Here is a 22002-nt window from a genome sequence, read left to right on the forward strand (position 1 = left end):
AAATAAAAACATATGAAGGGGAAAAAAGGGGGAAAAAATAAAATGAATTTTGAAACAGTTAGAAGTAAGGATTAAGACTATATAAACCAAGGGCAAATAAAGAATAGAACTTTAAAACTCTAGTCCTATAGAGAACTTGAATAACCTCTATGACCTTAATTTTTGCTTTAAGATAACCTTGAGATAAGGAACTGAGTATCGGTGTATCAACATCAACTTTGTTTTCTACTTAAAAGCATAGTACGTACTATCCAAGACAATTGTAGAATGAATAACTCCATAGATAGCAAGAATAATTATTGAGGGAGAAAAAGAAACAGAGAGAATGAATCAGATTTGTGGTTGATAAAATAACAGCCGATCACAAAGAATGGTGAAAACTGCTGCACAGGTAAGAGTGATTCTTGGGAACTCTAATTTCATCATGGGTAGACACAAGAAAGGGAGCCTCAAGAACTCTTTAAATGGTGGCCTGGAAGTAGCACTTAGGCCAGCCAGCATGCTCTGCCATCCTCCTACCCCTGCCTATGGAGAATTCGCTAAACAGGTTTGTAAGCTAAAACTGAAAGTACAAGCGTGACTTCTAGTTTGAAAGCTGGAGAAGCAGAACAGTGTCCTAAGTAGCTACCTAGCCCCAGGAACAGAAGGACGCTATGAAACTACTGTGGCAAAATATGTCTCCCTCCCTATGTAGTTTATCAGAAGAGTTATTAAAAAGAATGAAAGAGACGAGCTGGGATTTGTCTACAAAAATGTGTCACGAAACACATAATAGAATTGTGCCTAGCCCATAGTGAGATATCAATAAATTTTGGTCATTATCTGTCTTTTTACCTTTTGATTAATCCAACAATAAGCATGACTCTTAAAAGGCAAAAAAAAAAAGTCTTCAATGTTCTCAGTGAAATTGACTTTAAATTCCTATTTTACAAAAAGCCAGATTAACATTTAAAGGGGTAAAGAACTGTTTTCAAATATTAAAAGGTGTTGTATGTGTAAGGAAATACTCTGAATTGTCCTAAAGGGAAAAAGAATAGAGAAGAAAAGATTTGGTAACAAACTATGGGAAAGAAGATTTTATCTTACACTCAAAAAGAGAAAATACTACTACCAGAACTCCTCAACAAGTAAAATACTCCTTTGTTTTGCATGAGACCAAGGCCACTGTACTTTAAAATACTTAAGTAGAGGCTAGGTGATAACAACAGTATTAACTTCTTTTGGTAATATAGTAATAGTAAGAGCAATTGTATATTAGTACATAATTAGCACATAATATTAGTACATAATATTAGTACACAAATTACTACAAAAACTAATAACATAATATTAGTACATGGAAGACATTGCATTATATATTTTAAATAAATTATCTTTGATTAATTCACAATTTTAATATCTTGTCTCTGGCACATATTTGTGCAATAAATTGATGAGTAAATACATGACAAAAGATAACATTTAATATGAACCAGGATCAGTATTTTCCTTAATTTAGAAACTAGAAGGCTCTAAGTAAACTAGTCAGTGAAATGGTCAGAAATGAAATTAGCAGTCTTATTTCTTTGTGACATTTGTATTCAGACATCTCAATAATATTAAAACACAAGGTATTTTAAAACTATTTAGTTTAAATTCACTAGAATAAAATAAATGGCAATCTGCAGTTTTTGTTTTTTTCTTTTATTTAAAGTGAAAGAAGGACACTAATGTAGTTAACATCGTAAAATATAATTTTACATTTACATACTTATTCTCCTAAACTTACATTTCTTTTCATCTAGACAAGGCAAGGAAAAGAAACTCAAATTGAGATTCTTTGCTTTTTGCAAAATACAAAACAAATCCATTTTATATGTAATACATCCCATATTTCAGGCAAAAATATTAATATAGAAACTTAAGCAAATACCATAGAAAATAAAAATTTAAGGGACAGTTACATTAAATAAGAAAAGTAACTATATTTTCACCTGTTTTTATTTTTAATCTTTTCTGTTACTTGGTTTATTTTTTGCTTTTCTTATAAAAGAACGTGATGATTATGATTTTAACCACAGCTATGATGATTCCCCAATTCCAACAACAATTCTTAATTTTTTCTCTTTCAACTCCATTTTATAAACAAAGTGTATTTTTCTTCTTTTTAGGTAAGCCTCTGCTAATGTTTAAAACATACTCATACATAGAACCGCAAATATATGTATTTACCACAATAAACATGCCTATGCATGAGAAAAACATATTTCCTTCAGAAACACTTGATTATAATCCCATTTGTGTACATATATTTGTCAGTTCTTCTAAATATTTAGGCTATTAACTTTCTTAAAATAAAATAAAAGACAAAATATGAATGCCTACACAGATTTATATTATTTTATTAAAAGAAGGCAGAAATGCTGTAAATATTACAAAATGGACAAATTCTACCTTTAATATTATTCCAAAACCTCTTTGTCTCTTACTTCTCTACTTTTTAAAATTTTACTTAAGTTCTAAGTGTTCTTCTCACCTGTTTTTCAAACTACTCATTACCAGTACACCCTAACTTCAGCTGACTCTTCCAAAGGAGTGACTTCTAACATAGTAACTTACATTGGTGTATATATCAACAGTCAAAGACTATTTTTATAGGATAAAAGTTTATAACATAGTAAAGGAAAGTACAAAACTTAAACACTGAAATTTCAGTAAGCAAGAGATAGAAAAGGGCCTCTGAACGGTAAGGAGCCCTCAAAATCCACCATAACATGTTATCAATAAATGATGCCTTAAATAATTTAAGACTTCTTAGTGAAACCCCTAATTCTAATATTCTCTCCCATTCAAAAAAAAGTGGAAATTATAGCCATGAATTTCCAAAACTAGTAATCCACTTAAAGGTCAATTAAATGAAATTTTAATTATATAAGAGAATTAATGTTTCCATACCTAGCCACATAGTGACAAACTGGGTGATTTTTATGACCTTTTCAAATGAAGCTGATTGATAAATAGGCAAGATTGGCCATGTTGTCAAATTAATCTATACTGACGCCACTGACAGCTGTAGTGACTGGAACAACGAACTATAGAAATGTCTAGTCTTCCTATCTCAAAGATCTTACTTTATAACTTGTCATTCTCAAGAGGTAAATAATGCATGCTGTTTCTTTCATATTTTTCTTACAGACAGAAGTCCAAGCAGGAAATTAAATTTAGATTCTTTAAATGATGAATTGTGTAAATATTTATTACATTTTCATCTGAGTAAGACAGCTAAGCTGACCTATTTTTACAAGGATCATATAAAAGAACATAAGGCAATAATTGTGCATGGATCCAAGGACTCCATCTGTCTTTATGATCTATTTTTCCACTGGCTTCATGTGGAACTTACTGGTGGCTAGGGTCAGTAGTGCATATTGAAACTTGATTAAAGTTGTAGATGAAATATCAAGACTTTTTTAATCCTCACAAAATTTATCCGTGCAAGACATCACAAACTCTTTCACAGACGATTAATGCTGCTCACTCTACTTGGACGGCTATGTGATTCTAGAGCTCCTCTTTCTACTTCTACAGCCTCTCTGTCTACTCTAAAGATAACATATTTAAATCTTTTTCCTAGCTATGTGATCTTGGGCACTTAGCTCCCTTTACTGAGGTACCACTTTTTGGCTTATTAAACGATGATACTGTGTACCTCCACAGTGCTTTTGTGAAGATAAAAGAGATAATACACATGAAGTGTGACCATAAGCACATACTAGGAACTCAACAAATGTTACTGTTTCACCTCTTCACGCACATATTTACTGTAAAAATAAACACTGAGTCTACTCGTTAACTTTTCAGAAGTGAATTAATTTGTATTTTGACTGATTCATAGAGCACAAATATTAACATTAGCATAATGGCAAAATAAAGCCAATTTACAAACATACACTTTTATCTATATTTCATATTGGGCAATCCCACTTTTAGCTGAGAAAATAAATACATCTATGAAGAATTATCCTAAGGAAAAAGAAATTAATCCTGCAAGCTAACTCATTATTCACCAGTTGATGATTTATTTATTTATTTCCTTAGAGAACAATTTTGATCACTCAGTTTAAGGTGAGATTTAAAGCATATCCCAGGAGAGAGAATTTCATAATCAATATATTAATATAATTATTCTCCTAAACTTACATTTATTTTAAAATATATTCTGTTACTTTAAATTCTCACAATTTTATTTTCATTGCAGTATAAGCCAACTCACTATCATATCATTTCATATCCATACATGCCTAATTGATCTAAATCCTTCCCGTTTTTCCCTTAATCTGTTTTCAATAACTCTGGAGAGTTATCTTTAACTTTATTGGATCATGGCCTTTCTTTAAACGATCAAGAGAGGACACTACTGCAGAACCTCTCCACCTTGTTTAGTATTGTTATTTGTTGCATTTTAATGAAGATGATTTCTTTATGACCAAATAACATCCAAAATGTTTAACTTATTCTATTCACTTCTATTCCTAGGCAGATATTTTACCTTTTCCAAATATTCCAATTTCCAAATTCCCCTACTTTCTATAGTAAGGTCATTGAGTAACTTGTTGTAGTGGGTGTATAGAAAGCATTGCCTGTAGAAATCAGAATAAATACACCTGCATAAATATGACCAGACTTGCCCTCGTTGTGTAATATCACATCTCTGTATCATTTCACTTTGTCTGAAAATTCTATTTATTTTTTTCTTTTCTTCTACTATCACATTGATCTTCATAATTCTCAGCTTTAATGCAACTGACCTGCATCATTTCCTAGATTTCTTTGTTTGTAAGCGATTATTCCTAAGGCATGTTTCTGCATCACTAGATTAAAAACTATTCCATTCTGCTTCGTTTTTGTTACTAGGTGTTCTCCTGCCTGTCTCCACACTAGACAATTTTTTTTAACACTAAGGACAATACCTTAGGTGTCACTCTATTTTTGTAAAAACTTTTCCTATGTTTTGAATATATTCAAATAATACAGAAACTATATGTCTCTGAAAAAAAAAAGGAGCCAATAAAAATGTACTGAAATTAGAGAATGTACATTCAAGCAAATCTCTTTGTCTAGGGCCATTTAGATTTTGTAGATCAAGAAATAAACAAATGACCAACAGATCAGTAAGTCACGTGAGACTCATTATGAATATGGTCACTCATCTCTGTGACCATTTTTCTGTTAAATAGTATCTTTTTGTGTCTTTAGGGTAGTGTCTGTAATGAAAAATGCAGGACAATTAAATCTGCTCCTTTTAAAATTCCTTTTCTCCAATTCCATGCTTATATGAGTTAGAATTAGGTGGGGCTGTGAATAACAGAACCTTCCCTAAATGGCTAGTTAAACATGATGGAAGTTTATTTTTTATTCTGAGAAATCTGGATGTGAACAGCTCATGGCTGGCTTATAAGTCTTGGCAGTCATACGGGACCCAGCATATTTCCAGTTTTCCTTTCTGTCGTTCTTAAGGTCTGGCCCTCAGTCTCATGAACTAAGGATGAGTTCCAGCCACCCATTCCATGCAGGGCCAGCACTTTAATTTTCAGAGTGAAGTGTAAAATGAAAATACTGCACTCCTTTTTGAAATCAGGAAAAAGATGGATTTAAATATACTAAAACATAAATCTACTTCGCTTTCTGAAGATTTTTTCTTTATCTTTTCTTTTCTTTTTTTTCTTTTTCTTTTTACAAAGGGGCGTGCTTTGTCACCCAGGTTGGAGTACAGTGCTGCAATCACATTTCACTGCAGTCCCAACCACCCATGCTCAAGCAATCCTCCCACCTCAGCCTCACAAGTAGGTAGGAGTACAGGTATGCCCCGGCTAATTTTTGTATTTTTCGTAGAGGGAGGATTTCACTGTGTTGCCCAGGCTGGTCTCAAACTGCTGAACTCAAATGATCCACCCACTCCACCTCACAAAATGCTAGGATTACAGGTGTGAGCCACCATCCTCAGCCAGATTTTTTCTTAGCTTGTTAGAGTGTTTTTTTTGTTTGCTTGTTTGTTTGTTTTTGCTCTTTATGTTCTTCTATGTAAAGAGAAGTTAAATTTTTAAGTTATTAGCATAAATTTTGCCATTCCCTGTTTATACTTATGATGGTAGTTTTAAGTGCAAACATAAAAAACATTTAATTCATATGTTTACCTTACCAAAATTACATGATTCATATTTCATAGTTCAGATATGCAGAACAGTGGAAACACTACATAAAACTGACTCAAATGTTTTTATTTCACTTTTTATACACACATGACCTAACAATATTCTCTACGTTTAGCTTACTAATGAATCAGGAAAGACTGAAAGGAGAAAGAACTTTATCATTTTCAGCAGAGTGGTTGACTAATGATACAGAGAAGTAACACAAGTAGAAAAGGACATGATAGGACTCTTGAGTCCTTTTTGTCTCTTAGAATGCTATTGCCTTCTCCCTGGATGTGAGCTAATTTTTTCCTCAAATAGTGTTGACTTCTGAAACTAACAGTATTTCCTGCTTATTTAGTTGAACATAATATAACCTGTTTACTTTGTACCCACTTTGCCTCTTGAGAAACTCTCACACATTATCCACTGTAATTCTGACCTCATGAGGCACCCAGAATGCTATATATGAGGAAGTGAGAGAAGTGTGAAACACATATTGCATTTATCTCTTCTGCTCAAGCATATGCTCCGTTGTTCCAGAGGACTTCACTTACAAAACACAAGTTGAAAGAAAATTATTAAAAGTTTCAAGAAGCCTACAGTGGAGCAATAAATCAAGTATGGATCCCTTCTAAGCATAGGGTCCAGTGTGATCATACTGCTTAACTGTCATGAAGCTGACTGTGGTGCCAGGTTTCACTTTCAGGGATGCTGGAAGAAGAGGAGAGAAGGTAAAAGATCTGCATCAATTATTTAAGATTTCCCAGAAGCTGACCTATAATACTTCTATTGAATCCCATGACCAGAACTTTTATATGAGGTTGCAACTAGCTGCAAGAGAGGCTGGGTAGTGTAGTCTTTGTTTGCAGGCAGCCATGTACTCAGCTAAAGATTATAGAAGTGGAGGTGGGTAAGTAAGAGTTTCCACCGTAACATTTCTTATTTTAACTATCACAATAGAAGAAAATTAGTCAAAAGTGAATTTCAGCTTTTTGCTAGAGGATTCTAAAATAGCTTTTTAGAAGTAGAAAAACTAGTTAGTGATGGAAATAAACTAGAAAATCTAGAAGAAATTGATAAATTCCTGGACACATACAGCCTCCCAAGACTAAACCAGGAAGAAGTCGAATCCCTGAGTAAAACAATAACAAGTTTTGAAATTGATGCAGTAATTAACAGGCTACTAACCAAAAAAAGTCCAGGACCAGATGGATTCACAGACAAATTCTACCAGAGGTACAAAGAGGATTTGGTACTATTCCTTCTGAAACTATTCTAATGAATAGAAAAAGATGGACTCCTCCCTAACTCATTTTATGAGGCCAGCATCATTCTGACACCAAAACCTGGCAGAGACACAACAAAAGAAGAAAATTTCAGGCCGTTATCCCTCATAAACATCGATGCAAAAATACTCAATAAAATATTGGCAAACTAAATCCAGCAGCACATCAGAAAGCTTATCCACCACGATCAAGTCAACTTCATCCCTAGGATGCAAGGCTGGTTCAACACACACAAATCAATAAATGTAATCCATCACATAGACAGAACTAGTGACAAAAACCACATGATTATCTCAATGGATGCAGAAAAGGCCTTCAATAAAATTCAACACCCCTTCATACTAAAAACTCTCAATAAACTAGGTATTGATGGACATATCTCAAAATAGTAAGAGCTATTTATGACAAACCCACACCCAATATCATACTGAATGGGCAAAAGCTGAAAGCATTCCCTTTGAACACTGGCACAAGACAAGGATGCCCTCTCTCACCACTCCTATTCAACATAGTATTGGAAGTTCTGGCCAGGGCAGTCAGGCAAGAGAAAGAAATAACAGGAAGAGAGGAAGTCAAATTGTCTCTGTTTGTGGATGACGTGATTGTATATTTAGAAAACCCAGTCGTCTCAGCCCAAAATCTCCTTAAGCTGATAAGGAAATTCAGTGAAGTCTCAGGATACAAAATCAATGTGCAAAAATTACAGGTATTTCTACACACCAATAATAGAAAAACAGGAAACCAAATCATGAGTGAACTTGCATTCACAATTGCTACAAAGAGAATAAAATACCTAGGAATCCAACTTACAAGGGATGTAAAGGACCTCTTCAAGAATAACTACAAACCACTGCTCAAGGAAATAAGAGAGGATACACACAAATGGAAAAACATTCCATGTTCAAGGATAGGAAGAATCAATATCATCAAAATAGCTATACTGCCCAAAGTAATTTGTAGATTCCATGCTATCCCCGTCAAGCTACCATTAACTTTCTTCACAGAATTAGAAAAAAAAAAATACTTTAAATTTCATATGGAACCAAAAAAGAGCCTGTATAGCCAAGACAATCCTAAGAAAAAAGAATAAAGCTGGGGGCATTATGCTACCTGACTTCAAACTATACTTCAAGGCTACAGTAAACCAAAACAGCATGGTACTGGTACCAAAACAGATATATAGACCAATGGAAGAGAGCAGAGGCCTCAGAAATAATGCCACACATCTACAACCATCTGATCTTTGACAAACCTGACAATAACAAGCAATGGGGAAAGGATTCCCTATTTAATAAACTGTGATGGGAAAACTGGCTAGCCATATGCAGAAAACTGAAACTGGACCCCTTCCTTACACCTTACACAAAAATTAACTCAAGATGGATTAAAGACTTAAATGTAAGACCTAAAATCATAAAAACCCTAGAAGAAAACCTAGGCAAAACCATTCAGGACATAGGCATGGGCAAAGACTTCATGACTAATACACCAAAAGCAATGGCAACAAAAGCCAAAATTGACAAATGGGATCTAACTAAGCTAAAGAGCCTCTGTGCAGCAAAAGAAACTATCATCAGAGTGAACAGGAAACCTACAGAATGGGAAACATGTTTTGAAATCTACCCTTCTGACAAAGGGTTAATGTCCAGAATCTACAAAGAACTTAAACAAATTTACAAGAACAAAAACAAACAACCCCATCAAAAAGTGGGTGAAGGATATGAACAGACACTTCTCAAAAAAACACATTTATTCGGCCAACAAATATATGAAAAAAAACCTCATCATCACTGGTCATTAAAGAATTGCAAATCGAAACCACAATTAGATACAATGTCATGCCAGTTAGAATGGCAATCATTAAAAAGTCTGGAAACAACAGATGCTGGGGAGGATGTGGAGAAATAGGAACACTTTTACACTGTTGGTGAGAGTGTAAATTAGTTCAACCACTGTAGAAGACTGTGTGGCAATTCCTCGAGGATCTAGAACCAGAAATACCATTTGACCCAACAATTCCATTACTGGATATATATCCAAAGGATTATAAATCATTCTACTGTAAAGACACATGCACGCGTATGTTTATTGCGGCACTGTTCACAATAGCAAAGACTTGGAACCAACCCAAATGCCCATCAGTGATGGACTGGATAAAGAAAATGTGGCATATATACACCATGGAATACTACACAGCCATTACAAAGGATGAGTTCATATCCTTTGCATGGACATGGATGAAGCTGGAAACTATCATTTTCAGCAAAGTAATACAGGAACAGAAAACCAAACACCACATGTTCTCACTCATAAGTGGGAGATGAACAATGAGAACGCACAGACACAGGGAGGGAAATTTCACACACCGAGAACTGTCTTGGGGTGGAGGGCCAGGGGAGGGATAGCATTAGGGGAAATACCTAATGTATGTGACAGGTTGATGGGTGCAGTAAATCACCATGGCAAATGTGTACCTATGTTAACAAACCTGCATGTTCTGTACATGTATCACAGTAATTAAAATTCAATAAAAAAACCAGTTAGTAAATATTTACTTTTCAATTAAAGACAGCATGTTAAAAGCAAAACAAAATAACCAGGCAATAAACTTTAAATTTTGAGTCATAACATCAATTTCTTTCTTAGAAAACTTTGTCAGGTCTGATAATTTTGCAAGATTAGTTGCTGGATTTTAAATTCTATTCAACTCAAAAATTGTTCCTGCTTATATTTTGAAAGTAAGTCATGTATAGGAGATTAATTTACCTCCGACTATTTCCAGTACCATTTGGAAATTTGGATTAAATTGTAAATCATTCCTATTTGAAACTCAAAACAAAAACCTTTCAGGGTAGATGCTATTATCTTCATTTTGTAAAAAAGCAAACAGAACTTTGAGAGAATAAGAAACCAAAAATTCCACCATTATAGACAACTGTACCTCATATACTGGTTTCTATACTCTAATGTTCTTTCTCTCTTTATTCGTTTCTTATTTTGGATATCACTTTCTTGAAGAGAGAGAGAGAATGACTGGAGACACAAGCAGAAACTGAAACACACACACCCACACATGAGTCTGTGTAATATGGTAAAAATTTAGCATTCTGAAAGAACCAGAATATCTGAGTTACAGATATATTATCTGGATAAATAGCTGTGTGACTTCAGAAAATTATTTTAATTTCTCTGGATATAAATTTATTTAAATTTTAAAGTCTTTGTTAAAATCATCACTTTTCAACCTATGGCCAATAGACTGTATGTTTCAGAGGCCAATGAATTTTAATTTATATTTATTTATTTTTAGCGTAAAGTCATTTCATTATTCATGTTAGTTTTATTCTAGAATGCACCAGAAACACTGAACTACTTAATACTCAACCATTGCTCCTAGGAGAAACAGATGTGTGTGTATGTGTATTGATCCTGCATTGGAGATACACACACACACACATATTCTTTGTGTGTGTAATAATGTGATATTGCATTTATACAACACACGTACATATACGTGTGTGTGTGTGTGTGTGTATATATATATATTCTTTATTTTTCAAAAGAGAAAAGTTAGTTGACAGTATTAAATCACTTGCCTGAGGCCATCCCACTACAGGTACCACAGTTGGATTTTACACCCGCTCCAACTGGTCCCAGAGCAAGAGCTTCTTGCACCACACTGCCCTGCCCTAAACCATTTTTATTCTCTGGTCATCTCTGTATGAGATCTAAAACAAGAAGGCGGAGTGATATGGTTTGGCTGTATCCTTACCCAAATCTCATCTTGAATTTTAACTCTCACAATTCCCATGTGTTGTGGGAGGAACTCAGTGGGAGGTAATTGAATTATGGGGGTGGATCTTTCCTGCTCTGATCTCGTGATAGTGAATCAGTTTCATAAGATTTGGTGGTTTTAAAAATGGGAGTGATCCTGCACAAGCTCTCATATCTGCCGCCAACCACAGATGTGGCTTGCTCCTCCTTGCCTTGCACCATGATTGTGAGGCCTCCCCAGGCATGTGGAACTGTAAATCCAATTAAACCTCTTTTTTTTGTAAATTGCCTAGTCTTGGGTATGTTTTTATCAGCAGCATGAAAGCAGACTAATACGCAGGAGGTCTTGTTGTTCAATCTTAGCTTGGAATATATATGTTGATGGACTCAATTTTTTTGCAGCTCTGCACATGTCTGGAATGACATAAAAATATAGGGAGTAATAATTTGGGTACTACAAATAAATTGTAGGGAGAAGACAAATTGCAAATACAGAATCTGAATAATGCAGATCAACTGTATTAGTTTTCAAAGCAAATGTGAAAGGAGATACATAATCATGGTATTATATCATATACTAACACAATAAAGCACCATCTGCATTTCATTATGAACACTAACATATATTTTAACTTCTTGAAAAAGTATCATTGATTAGGGAGGTGTCAGTTCTACATTACTCTTTCAATCTTTCTCTCTCTGTGTCTTAATGTATGCCTGTGCATGTCCATTCATGTAAAATGTACCTGGAATATATTTCTCACCACATGCATGCCTTCTTCAATTAAATGTCAAATAAGATTCTAATGCATCTGTTCGGTGAATGTTCTTGTCATGGCATGATAGTCACTAGTAGTGAGTCCTATAGAGAAAAGGTATGTGCAACTGACAATGTGTCATAGAAGATCTTGATAGTGGCAGGAGGCAGACAAATTCCTAGGCAGATGGGGCAGGTCCCCGCTGAAACCCGACTTTCAAGCCAAAGACAGCCTGAAGCCTGAAAACTGAGCAGTCAGTTCCAGGTAGAATCCACAGCCCGGAGTGCAAACTTCCTTGATGCCTTTCAGCCAATCAAATGGTACGTTTTTCAGGCAGGCCCATGGACCAATCAGCATGCACTGCCTCTATTCTGAGCCCATAAACGCACCAGGAGCTGTCCACTTCAGGTATGCTCTCTGCTGAGAACTATTCTGTTGATAAATAAACTCTTCACCTTGCTCATTCTCCTGGTGTCTGCATAACCTCATTCCTCCTGAACATGGTACAAGAACTCGGGACCTGCCAAACAGTGGGCGTGAAAAGGGCTGTAACCCTTTCATGGCTAGTTCACCAAGCTTTGAGTGGGAGCAAAAAGGGCTGTAATGCATTCCTGGATGGCTCACAATGCTGTGGGCAGTGACACACTCTCGTTCATCGGCCTGTGGTAGTGTAGAGTGGCGACCCTTCCAGGGGTCCAGACCTTGGTATTTCCTGAGCCAGAGCTGTAGTCCTATAGCCCGCCCATCCTCTGCTGACACGGCATGGCTACCCCACATGACGGGAAGCAGCAGCAGGGCTGGATCAGCCTGGGAGATGCAGGCCGGAACAAGGCGGTGGGACTGAACAAGCTGAAAACATGCCTCTGTCAGCCAAGCTGTTGAGAGTAGAAACAAGAAAACTGTAGCACACCTCCCCCAACTCCTTGAGGCTCCAAGGTTGCTGGTGTCTTTGAGTTTTCGAGTGAGTGCCACCACATTCCCCTGGTTCAGATGCTGTTGCCCGCAGCAGAAGCCGCTTGTGGTGTGCCTGGTCTAGCCGCGGCCTCCTACAGAGCCAGTTCCTGAACCAGCACCTGGACAGCTGGTGCGCCTGTCCTGAACCCCACCTGCAAAGCTGGTGCGCCTGGCTGATGCAAGCTGACCTGATGCTGAAGGAGAAGAGGTGTAACAATAAATGCTATTTTGGGAGGTGAGTGGGAGTTAACTAAGGACAAACGGGAAAAAAAAGAGGGCTCAAACAGTGGAATCAACATGCCGGAGACCTTCTAGCGATATGAGCCAAATGTGTAGGAAGAGAGGAAAGACCTGAGTGATAGGGGGCACAGAGAACCAGAGAGCTGAGAGATGGCTAGGGGCCAGGGCATGCAGAGCTGTGTAGGTCTTTATAAGAGGAGTAATAGAAAGTCAGTGTGTTCTAAAGAGTGGGTATGAACATCAAATATGATATTTGGAAAGGTCCACCTGTATAGTATGTGAATGAGTGATCTAAGAGGGACAGAATAGATTTGGAGAGATTCATTAAGAGATTATTTCAATGTATCAAAGAAGAAATGGTGGTAGCTTCAACTAAGGACAGGATAAGACAGATAGAGATAAAATTAAGTACATATAATAGATTTGTGTATAATTTTTACCTAGTACCATTTGAATGAAACATAATCATCAGTATTTCTGTATTAAGAATTATTAGCTGATAGCAGATATATTGTTTTTAATTGTTAAAAGAGCTACTGTAAAATGAAAACAGTTTTCTAGTTAGGCCTTTCTCTAGTGTGTTTATAATTACTTTCCTTCAAATATCACTAAGCCTGCTTGGCATAAGACCACCATAAGAACCCTGACAGTTCTTGTCAAATTATTAATATTTCCTGTGTTTTCTCAGCAGGAGATTTAACAACCTAAAGAAGACCATGGCAATCATGATCTCAGCTCATTTTGTTTTCCCTAAACTCTTTGTGTAGTGATAATACATTCCATTCAAGACCCTAAAATAAAATGTAATTCTGCCTGGGTGTCTTAACAAATTGTTATTTACAGGTTGAATTTTTTAAAAGCACCATAGCAACATTTTCTCTTTAGAATGGAAATACAAGAAGACATCTGATTCGTTGTGAAGACAAAAGCATACTCCATTCCAGCATATCTGGCAGATGTTCTCTTCATAGGCAGAGAAAATACATGGCAAGTTAATGTATCCAGCTGGTTCCTAAATCATTCTGAAATTATCTGTGTCTGCTCCCAAAAGGTGTAAATTGGCCCATAAAGGGAACAGCAAATAACCTGACTATTAAAAAAAAAAAGGATAGAGAATAATTCACATTACAGGAAGAAGCTAATGACCAGTAGAAAAAATTACTATTATTTGAATAAATTAGGTAAATTAAGACCTCTCTATGAATTTACTATTATATTCAGAAGGTTTAATATTCAGTCAACCAGGAAGTAGTTATCTTTTGCTTCTTTTATTCTTGATCCTACTTTGCATTATTTTATTTTTAGCCAGAGCCTAGTTTTGATTTGCCAAAGGTCCTGCAACAATGGAGTACAGTGAATAACTGCTGTAAGCAGTTATTTTAAGTAACACCTGAAGTTATTTCTGGTCCAATATGTAAAAAACTTAGAAGTAGTCAATCCCATCTTCCGAACATGAAAAGATTGTACAAAGTTAAAAACTCTTTTTAGATTCATTATAGAATTGCAAATGGCTACCCCCAAAACTGGAGAGACAGATGGTTGAATGTACAGAATTACAACTTATTAGCAGAAAAAGCAGAGGAACAAAAGCTCACAGCTGAAATCAGGATTGATAGGATCATATTGTCCTATCCTATTGATATCACATTGATAGGATCAAACTGTCATTGACAAGTTGCTAAAGGCTTAGTTAGTGTGCACTAGATTAAAGGGAAGCCAGACCTGTGGAGATCCCCAACACTTTCTTGAGTTTTATTTCCAGGAGCCCTACCATGTTCTAACTATGAAGATCTGAGAAAAATTCCCTTTGCTTCCAGCAGGAAAGAAAAAGACTAACCATTTGAAATAAGACAAAAATGCTCTGTTCTTCTTAATAAGGCATGCACTCAAGGAAACCTATTTTGTCAAAGCCTTACCAACTGCGGTTTTGCCAAAGCCTAACCAATCTGGGGAAGGGAGAGAACTGTAGCTTCCTGTTTAATCTTTAATATGAGGAAAGGGAAATGTCCAACTCAGGCTCAATGAAAGACCACAAAATAATCATAAGTCAATAAGTGCTTCCCCTCTCCCTACAACTACCACCACATGTTGGGGCTTCTGTGTAATACCACAGGATTATAGGTAAAATATTGTAACCCTCAGATGCTATTGTAGTAGTCTCTAGTAAAACCCAAAGGCAGTAAAAGGGACAAAGGTGGACACTAGAGAAAAATTTAGCCATTGACACTGCATTTACAACAAACAGTAAACACAGTCTAACATCTAGCCAGATACACCTAAGACCTCACACTAAAGACCCATCAAACTCAATTCCTTTTACCCTCAACAGAGTGGGCATCAATGGAAAATATCTCAAAATATTAAGAGCTATCTATGACGAACCCACAGCCAACATCATAATGAATGTGCAAAATGTTGAAAACTTCCCCTTGAGAACTGGAACAAGACAAGGATGCCCATTCTAACCATCCCTATTTGATATAGTTCTGTAAGTCCAAGATAGAGCAATCAGGCCAAAGAGAAAAACAAAAGAAATCCAGATAGAAAAAAAAAGAAGTCAAACTATCTCTCTTTGCTAATGATATGATTCTATACTCCCAAAACCCTAAAGATTCTGCAAAAAAACCTACAAGAACTCATAAATGATCGTAGCAAGGTTACAGGGTACAAAAATCAGTGTACAAAAATATGTAACATTTCTATTTCAAGAGCATCCAGGCTGAGAGTAAAATCAAAAACACAATCCCATTTAAAATAGCCACAAAGAAAATAAAATACTTAAGAATATATCTAACTATGGAGGTGAAAAATGTCTACAAAAAACACAAACCAGTGCTGAAAGAAATCAGAGATGACACAAATAAATAAATAATTCATTCTCATGAATAAGAAGAATTAATATCATTAAAATGGCCATACTACCCAAAGCAATTTACTGAGTCAATGCTATTTCTATCAAACTACCAATAACAATTTTCATAGAATTAGAAAAAATAATTCTTAAATTTGTATGGAACCAAATAAGAGCTTGAATAGCCAAAGAAATCCTAAGCAAAAAGACCAAAGCCAGACACATCACAATACCCAACTTTAAATTATGCCATAAGGCTACAGTAACCGAAACAACATGGTACTGGGGGAAAAAAAAAAAAAAAGACACATAAATCAATGGAACAGAATAGAAAATTCAGAAATAAAACCACATACATACAACCATCTGATCTTCAACAAGTCACACAAAAACTAACAATGGGGAAAGAACTTTCTATTCAATAAACAGTCATGAAATAACTGGCTAGCCATATGCAGAAGACTGAAACTGAACTCCTACTTTTCACCATATACAAAAATCAAATCAAGATAGATTAAATGTTTAAATGTAAGACTTCAAGATATAAAAATCCTAAGAGAAAATCTAGAAAAAGTCTTCTCAATATCAGCCCTGGAAAATAATTTTTTGCTAGTTCCTTAAAAGCAATTGCAACAACAACAAAAATTGAAAAGTGGGACCTGGATAAATTAAGAGCTTGGATATATGAAGATCACGAATTGATGAATGACTTCAAATTAATTATTCACATTTACTATAGGAGAATACAAATAGGGGGATATATAAAATTTTTAGGATTTATAGGATAAATTGTCACAAGTTACAGATTAAAAATAAGAGAAAAATGCATAATAAATGTAAATGTTGACAACAGTCAACTCTACTATTTTATCAATTTTTTAAAAGCTCTTTCAGAAAAATCTAGAGAAAGTGGATGGCTTCAGTCAGTTTTGTTGAAATAGAAAAATCATCTGGACTTAACATCTAAATACATGAGTTTTATTTCCAGGGCTATTGTTTGCTAATTATTTGTGATATGGTTTGGTTCTGTGTCCCTACCCAAATCTCATGCTGAATTGTAATCCTCGGTGTTGGGGAATGGGCCTGGTGGGAGGTGACTGGAACATGGGAGCAGATTATCTCTCTTGCTGTTCTTGTGATAGTGAGTTCTCATGAGATCTGGTTATTTAAAAATGGGTAGAACTTTCCCCCTCACTTTCTGTCTATTGCTGCCATGGAAGACGTGCTTGCTTCCACATCACCTTCCATCATGAGTATATGTTTCCTGAGGCCTCCCCAACCATGCCTCCTATATAGCCTGTGGAGCTATGAGCCAATTAAACTTCTTTTCTCTATAAATTATCCAGTCTCAGGTAGTTTTTTATAGCAATATGAAAACGAGCTAGTACAATTTGATTCTAAGTAATCACCTACTCTCTCTGGATTCAACATTCACCTCTGTACTGTAATGGAAAGTATAGTACCTTCTTCTTATTTGTTTAATGATTAAATGTGGTATTGCATGGAAGAACTGTAAAATATTATGCATGCTCTATGTTCTATTTGCATTTGCACAGTATGGGTTTCAGTTACTTTGTATTGATTTCATGCTTTTCTCCAGAGTTACTGATTTTGTCCAAACCTTGAAATCATGAAACTAATGATTTCTAGTTTGTCAGCATTGTTTAGTAATAATAAGAAGAATTATGACTACCACTTGGTTTTCATGGAGACTTGGAGTTGGAGAAGTTCAACAATTAGGACTGGGAACATAGATACAATGTGTCTGTATGACCAGTTCACCATAAATATTTTCACCAAAAGTTGTCTTAGGTGTCCTGGCACCAAGGTCTTTTGCTGATGGTTCAAGAGCAGATGGCAATATGCTTCCTGTTTTATCTGGCCCAGTGTGGGAGGATCAGCTGCACCTGAGATGTCAGGAAACATTTCAATGTGTAACTTTCCTTTGTGTTGCTATTTTCTGCCCTTTGCCTGTAATAAAGAAGATCTAGGAGTAAAAACTGTTTAAGACTTGTGTGTTCTTTCAGCACTCCAACACTTATAGTATTAATGAGTTATTAATTAATGAGTATGTCATTAATGCAGACATGATAGATGTCATGCTTAAAAAAAATTTGGTAACACTTACAGTGTAATTTCCCGTATCTTCTTAAGTGCACATGGAGATTAAACATTAAGGAAGAAAACAAAACCAAAACATTTCTGCTAATCAGCAAGGGAAAATACAAATAACTAAATGAAAACAATGTATTTTGCAACAACTTTTAAACAATATTCTGTAATCTATAATCTTGGTTGCAGTGTTTCCTGAAGTGATTAAGGAAATTTATAGCCTTTAGACATATAAAAACACATAAAATTAGCTCATTTTTCTTCAAACGATTATGGCTCTCTTTTAATGTTCAAGACATTGGGCAAAGTTCTGAGATACCAACAGAAGAGAACAACAGAAGATTTCCTATTATTATGGATCCTACAGTTAAGCAGAAGAGACTGACATTAAATAAATAACTATACAATAAACATATAAAAATAATTTCTATGAAGTAAAATAAATGAGTGTTCCTAGGGGAAATAATGGTAGAGGGTGGCATTAATTTTCTATGATCTCTTTCCAAAAGTTGTCTGAAAGGAAACAGGGTTTTAATGGTAACTTAAAGAATATGGAAAAATTATCAAAGAAAAGAGTAGGAAGAGCACATTCTAGGCAAGAAAAATAACATGTGCTAAAAGCATTTACAAAATTTATGAGCTGAAAAGAGTGTGGAGCTGATATAAGCCCAGTGTGGTGGGTACTCAATGACCAAGTAGAATGAACTGGGGGTACTTGATTCAAAATAATTTTAAGTGTAAAGAGATACAAAGGAACTAAAGAATTATAAACAGAATAGTGACAACATATGATTTATCATTTTACATTTTCATTTTTACTGTTATAAGGAAAACAGATGTGGATGTAGTTGTGTAAAAGGGCAATGTGATGGTTAATATTGTGTCAACTTGATTGGATTGAGGGTTTAAAGTATTGTTCCTGGATGTGTCTGTGAGGATGTTGCCAAAGGAGATTACCATTTGAGTCAGTGGACTGGGAGAGGCAGACCCACCCTCAATCATGGTGGGCACCATCTAATCAGTTGCCAGCGCAGCTAGAAAAAAGCAGGCAGAAGGTAGAAAGAGCAAACTTGCTGAGTCTTCCAAGCCTTCATCTTTCTCCTGTGCTGGATGCTTCCTGCCTTTGAACATTGAACTCCAAGTTCTTCAGCTTTTGCACTCTTGGACTTAAACACCAGTGGTTTGCCATGGGCTCTTGGGCTTTTGGCCACAGACTGAAGACTGCACTGTCAACTTCCCTACTTTTGAGGTTTTGAGACTTGGACTGGTTTCCTTGCTCCTCAGCTTGCAGATGGCCTATTGTGGGACTTCACCTTGTGATTGCATGGGTCAATACTCCTTAGTAAACTCCCCTAATATATACATCTATCCTATTAGTTCTGTCCCTCTAGAGAACCCTAACTCACACCAATTTTGGTACTAGGAGTGATTCTAGAGGTTACAGAATTTTAAGGATGAATTTCTTGAGTTGGTTTTGGGGTTTATGGAGATGGCTGCTTAATTTGATGAGACCCCCAAATGCTAAGAACTCTACTTCTAATAGTATAAAGAACACTGAGAGTCCTTGGAGTGAATTGTATATTTGTGTAAAATAAATACATTTGCTACTCCTGATTCACTGTTCTTGAGAAGCAAGGAATTAGTGACTCTGCATATAATACCTTTGACCATATGTGGAGCACCAAATAATATCATGAAGTTGATTGGTTGTTCCTAAGTTTGCTGAATAAAGTTGTAACCACCCAATGGGTTCACCTTGCCAGCTGCCTAGACAGAACTGACTTATCCAGACAGAGGAATTGCAATGGAGAAAGAGTAATTCACACAGAGCCAGCTGTGTGGGAGACAGGAGTTTTATTATTACTCAAATCAGTCTCCTGAGCATTCAGGGATCAGAGTGTTGAAGGATCATTTGGCGGGTGTGGGCTCAGAAAGTGGGGATTGTTGATTGGTTGGGGTCGAAGTGAGTTCTTTTTGCTTGTTTCTGTTCCTGGGTGGGATTGCAGAAATGATTGAGCTGGATTATCATGCTGGGTCTGCAAAATATCTCAAGCACTGATCTTAAATAGTGATGTTACTCCCAGGAGCAATTCTGGAGAGGTTCAGACTCTTGCAGCCAGAGGATGCATGGCCCCTAAACTATAATTTCTAATCTTGTGGCTAGTTTGTTAGTCCGACAAAGGCAGACTGGTCCCCAGGCAAGAAGGGGTTTTTTTTCAGGAAAGGGCTATTATCCATTTTGTTTCAGAGTTTAAACTAAATGAAATTGTTCCCCAGGCTAGTTCAGCCTGCACTATGGAGTGAACAAAGACAGTTTAGAGCTTAGAAGGAAGATGGCCTCAGTTAGGTCTGATTTCTTTCACTGACATAATGACCTCAGTTATAATTTTTGAAAAGGTGGTTTCAAAGTGATAAAAGAAAATGATGAGTTCAGGGACTCTTAACTCCTGGCCTCAGAAGAACATACTGAGACTCAAATCTTCTAAGATTGTCCTAAGTGAGAGTCTTATCTCCTGTATACAAAGGACTGAAATTGTGGAAAATCAGACACAAGCTCTTATCATACGAGTGACTGACGTGCAACAAAAGGTGCATGCTCAGCCTCACCAGGTGTCTACTATTAAAGTGAAGGCATTGATTGGAAACAAAATGGGACCCTGCAACTTGGAATGGGGACATGTGGTAAAACCCTAATGAGGCTGGGGACAATGAGCTCCTAAATTCGGATAAGGCTTTTGTTTTTCTTTTTTTCTTTTTTCTTTTTTTTTTTTTTTTGCCAAAGGAAACAGTCTTCCCACCCCCAGTGGTGGCAACATTCCCTCTCCCACCCACACTGCCATCAGCCTTTACACTTTGTAAAGATGACCCACTGTGAGTGAGCTGAAAATGCCTGATCTTTAATGTAGAGGAAGTGATGCAAAGACTTAAGGAGACTGGAATGCTAGAGTGGATTAGTCACTTTAGACCTACTCATCTCAGCTGGGAGGGCACAGAAGACATACCCTTCACCAATACCTTGCAAAACATATTTGTGAGGGGAGCACCTGCGTCTTTGAAAAGTCTTGTAATTGCTCTTCTCTATATGCCAGATCTTAAAGTGGGAACTGCAGTCACACAATTGAAGAACTTAAATGCAATGGGATTAATTGGATCCCAAGGTTGTGGGGAAAAAGTGGCAGCACTCAACCATCAAAGGCCAGGTGGGTATAGTTACCGCAATGTACAGCAGAGGCAAAGCAGCAATCAGAATAGTTTGACTCATGTAGAGCTCTGTCATTGGCTAATTAATCACGGTATTCCTAGAAGTAAAATTGATAAGAAGACTACTGCATTCTTACTTAATTTGTACAAGTAGAAAATTCCCTGGGTAAAGTGGACAAAAAAACTAATTTCAATTATAAATATAGAGAATCATGACCACTCAGTTTCTAGACTTAGACCAGTTCACACCAGAACCCCTTAAATCAAGGGGACACTGGATTCCATTGAGGAAGGACTCCACTACAGAACAGCAATTTACACTGTTACCCTTTCTCCCATCCTTCCCCAAGGAGACCTCTTGCCTTTTACCAGGATAACTGTGCATTGGAGAAAAAGGAATTATCAGAACTTTTGGGGACTATTGGACACTGGCCCTGAGCTGATGTTGATTCCAGAAGGCCCAAAACGTCATTGTGGTCCTCCAGTTAAAACAGGAACTTATGGAAGTCAGGTTATTAATGGAGTTTTGGCTCAGGACTTACAGTGGGTGCGCTGGGTCTCCAGACTCATCCTGTGCCATTTCCCCAGTACCAGAATGCATAATTGGCATAATCATACTTAACAGCTGTCAGAACCCCCACACTGGCTCCCTG

The sequence above is a fragment of the Papio anubis genome, chromosome 3 (genome assembly GCF_008728515.1).
Source record: "Papio anubis isolate 15944 chromosome 3, Panubis1.0, whole genome shotgun sequence".
In the NCBI taxonomy this organism is placed as follows: Eukaryota; Metazoa; Chordata; class Mammalia; order Primates; family Cercopithecidae; genus Papio; species Papio anubis.